The following is a 4,589-nucleotide window of genomic DNA, read 5'->3' as shown; positions in this document are numbered from 1 at the left end:
TATTTATATAGCGCTTTTTACAATTTTCATTGTTACAAAGCAGCTGTACATGAGACACATTTAATACAAGTATGAATTCTAAAGCAGCCCCCCCGGCCAGGCAGATAGTGCAAAACAATATGCAAACGGTGGTGAGGAACCCAAAACTCCCATCGAGAAAAAAAACCTCAGGGGAACCCAGGCCCAACCAGGGGATTCCAGTTCCCCTCTGGCAAAAGCTGCTGCCTCTGCACAAGTTCAACAGTGCTTGCAAAACAAGGCTTAATAAAAATATAAAAATTAAGGATTAAAGATTATCATTAACAATCTAATAGCATTTGAAATGTTGTAGGAAAAACAAAGTTGTCGCGTCCTTTATCCAGCTCTATCCTCTTAGCACTTGTCAGGTCACCGCTTCCCATTCTCAGCTCTGCCATCAGGTCTGGGCATGAACTGCATCCTGCGGTAACCTTGGAACAAAGAGACAAGACTGGCTGAGATTAGAGTACTGTTCTGCACTCTTTGATGCAACAAGTACATCATTTGTTGTTGGATGTGTTCCTGGTTCCGGTTGATCTAAATAATGCAGCCTAAATCCTCTGAGGATTAATATTATGGAGGTATAGTGTATGCAAGATTAAAAAGATGAGTCTTTAGTCTAGATTTAAACTGACAGAGTGTGTCTGCCTCCCGGACCGTGCAGGGAAGAATATTCCAAAGTTTAGGCACTAGATAAGAAAAGGATTCTTCTTAACGTACATTTGTCTGTTCAGTTTGTTTTAAAATGTATTTTGTAGAACAACTCAAAATGTTGAAAAGCAATATAACCTAAGTTCAAATTTAATAAAGATGAATTTAAATACATTGTAAATGTTTGTTAATGTGTATAGTAAAGATAAACAGAGTAGTATAGCATACAAATTAGAATCTGAACGAATGAATCGATTGACTGAATAAATCAGTGACTGACTTCTATGATCTTGCCTCCAAATACTGGCGGTTTCTTTTCATTGAGAAAGAATGTTTTTGACACTTAGTGTCAGTGTCACAGTCACTGAAGCATCACAAATGTTACAAACGCTGAAGAAACAGAGCGGAAACGTCTGACAAAACACCGAAAGAGTAAACTAAGTTTAAGTCACAGCTCGACACTGACAGTCTCACAACAAGCGACTGAAGGATTTACACAGAAATATCTGATTATGATCTCAGTAGTAATGTCACTTCTGACCCTAATTCTGAGAGAGCTTTCTCATCGTGAGGTGAGGTGAGGTGAGGTGAGGTTTGAGAGAAGGAGGGGACACAGCTTCATCCAGTCTGCATCATCAGTACAAGACATTATGAACGCCCCCACAGTACTGTACAGACCACAGCCGGTGGACATCTACTGAAACTGAGATCATTCACTCATGCAGAAGACATCCGCTGTGAACACATCACAGGTAACACTCAAGCATCCCTCCATTCACATCAATACTTTTCTAACTTGAATGCATTTTTGTTCTGAAGTCATTTATGTGTCAGGTCAGTGATTACATAAATAAACTTTATATACTGTGGTAGTCGAGAACAGATTTCTTGCTCTTCTGTTTATTGTTGTCCTGATGTTGTTCATATTGTTTACCTCATTGGTAAATGTCTTTGGATATCAGCGTCTGCTCAATGACTCAGTGTAAATGTAACTCGTATCTTGTCTCTACTTCTCTAATGATGAATTATATGAATGACGTGTAAGAAGAATGTGTCAATATGATCAGAAACTATAAAGAGTTAATGTTGACATTTGAGCTAAAAATTAAAGAGATATTTATTTGACTGGTTTAATGTAAAGCTCACACAGTGAACGTGTGAGTGTGATGTTTAGAGAGATTTCTCTCTGTGTTTCACATGTCTTTAGTGAAGACTTCATTCAGACACTTTATTTAAAAACACTCGTGCATGTGTGTGTTCTGTCTGTTAACAGCTGAAAGATGTCTGACATCAGTGTGATGTGTTCAGAGATTCAGACGTCAGCGGGGTTTGTGTATGTGCTTCTGACCAGTGTGGATTCTGACTGTGAACAGTCCTGGTTAACTAAGGTGTGTGTGTTTGTGTGTTCCTGTGCTCAAAGTCACAGTTATAAGTGTGTAATTGTGGTTTTGAACAGGACGGGGTCGTGATAGCAGATCCATCAGCTCACAGATGGATTGAACCTGTGACGTCTGTTTCATCTGACAGACTCATCACATCTCACTGTGTGGATGAACTTCATCATGACATCATCTGTCATTCATCTGGAGTAAATCACTGCACACACACACACACACACACACACAAACTGAGACACACCAACTAATGCATGAATATAAACAAAATGATGTTTTCTTCTCATTGCAGCTCACGCACAAGACAACATACAGAGGTGTGTGTGTTTCTGTGTGTGTCTTCATCTCTCAGTGTTATTCAGTTTGTGTACATGGTAAGGGAGTGGTTAGTAATAAGAAATCTAAACACAAGTGTGGCGGGAATGACTGAAGGGTAAACCACAATCTGTTGTTTTGTGTGTATTCATGAGTCACATATGCTTTACATGTCACTTTCACTTCCTTCCTATCTTTGTGTGCGAGTGAGAGTGTGTGTCTGTTTGTCTTTGCTTTTTACTTTGATTAAAATGTAATGACTTGTGATTTGTTGTGTGTTTAGTGTGGAATGAGACTCTTGGAACACAAAATCCTGGTGAGTTCTGTCTCATCTGTATGACAGAGACTCACAAACACAAGTCAATAACATAAGTCATGTGATAAAACACTTTTGTTAATATGTACAATGTCTGTTTATGTTTTTTTATTTAATTTGAAGAAGATTTGAAGGAAATGACATCATCATCGTCTCAGGTAAAAACACACAACTCAACTCAACTTTATTTTTACAATTTTTATTGTTTCAAGGCAGCTGTACATTAGACATATTGATCATAAGCTAAACAACTAAAGTCATATACCTGTAAAAACATAAAAAATTTGAAAACACAGAAGACAGACACACCCACATACAAACACTCCACACACACAAAATGCACACATACTAACACAGGTACACATATACACACACACAGTGTAAGCACACATTTAAGAAACACAGAGAGAATCACAGCTCAAATATTACACAGACTATACATTTCTCTATGCATTATTAATTATGTATAACTTCTGAATTGTAAAAAAATCTAAAACAATCACTACATGAATGTCTGACGTGTTTAAATCATTATTAATGCTATAAAAACTAAATCTGATGTATTTTGTGTTATTGTTTGTGTAGATGTGTTGCTCTGGATGCTGGCTGCTCTTCTTTGCGTCGTTGGCTTCATTGTTGTGCTGTTGGTCAGTTTCATCATTCTAAAGTGAGTGACAGAGAAAAACCTCTTATCATTTCTGTCTGAGACTTTATATCTGTGTTAATCCAGTGCTGTGTGTCGTTGTGTAGTCAGAGGTTTCATCTCTCGCTGCACAAACACCATCTGTCCAGGACGATTTTCCAGGATCTGAAAGAAAAAAAATCCCTACTCCTTTCTCTCTCTCTCTTTCTCTCTCTCTCTCTGTGTCTCACTCTCTCTCTCAAACTCTCTCTCTCCCTCTCCCCTAAAAGTGTCTGATAAATGACTAAATGTAAATATATCTCTGGGCTTTGATTCAGCGAGCTGTTGAATCTGCTGAGGCTGAATCTACGCCGGACGAATGTGAACTCATGAACAGGAGCTGATGATGAAGATGATGATGAAGATTATGATGTAGATGATGATGATGATGATGATGATGATGTTTAAATGGAGTTAAACTCAGGGATCCAAAATCAAAGAGTTTTTAATGTTGTAATGTTCTAACAGTCATGTGGCCCATTTTTTATCTTTATTATTGGTGTCAGGTATGTGGTGCAAGTATTAACTAGATGACTCGCGAGCACATATTTTGTTCTGTCATTCTGTTTGTTTTGTACAATTTTCACTAAAATGGACATATACTTGTTTTTACAATATTTAAGATATGCATTATATAGATATATATTAAATTATCACCTTAAACATGTACTGTATCAATAAATAGTGAATTCAGAAATAATACATTTTTATACAGCTGTATTTTATGTAACTTAGTTTTTTATTACATTTAACTCAACATATCGCTGATTTCATTGTGTCATCACTTCATCTCTATATCTTTCATCATTCTTAAGTAACACACAGACAGACAGACAGACAGACAGACGTGAGATCTTGTGATCTGTAGAATCTAGTATTTTCAGAACAGGCGTAACACAGCGTTTGTATTTATGTCAAAGTTTATTATTTAAGCCCATTTGGATGCAGAATAAGATTGCAAGATACATGAGCACACACAGTCAGTTTAATACTGCAGGTACTTTTAAAATAAAATCATATTATAAAGTAAATATTTGCTCAATTACGATATTTGATGAATCAGCGCAATATGTCTGTTATTACAGTTTTTCTCATCTGCTAAGACACGCTCAGGGAAACTGGGATCCACATCATCACATTCTTAGCACAGCAGAAATCTTCTCTTTCAAATGCCTTAACACTTTTTCATTTGTTTCACACAGTTTTCAGACCC

General features: G+C 36.9%; 1 long non-coding RNA gene across 1 annotated transcript; it reads left to right on the top strand.

Annotated features, from left to right (window-relative positions):
• The first annotated feature begins 2,634 nt into the window (after positions 1-2,634).
• Positions 2,635-3,619, top strand: LOC130426262 (uncharacterized). The gene is made up of 4 exons (XR_008907166.1): positions 2,635-2,694; positions 2,818-2,852; positions 3,280-3,361; positions 3,445-3,619. It is a non-coding gene; the product is annotated as an uncharacterized LOC130426262 (long non-coding RNA).
• The last annotated feature ends 970 nt before the right edge of the window (positions 3,620-4,589 follow it).

The sequence above is a fragment of the Triplophysa dalaica genome, chromosome 7 (genome assembly GCF_015846415.1).
Source record: "Triplophysa dalaica isolate WHDGS20190420 chromosome 7, ASM1584641v1, whole genome shotgun sequence".
Classification (NCBI taxonomy): domain Eukaryota; kingdom Metazoa; phylum Chordata; class Actinopteri; order Cypriniformes; family Nemacheilidae; genus Triplophysa; species Triplophysa dalaica.
Note: the sequence above shows the minus strand (reverse complement) of the source record. Positions and strands in the feature narration are given on the sequence as shown.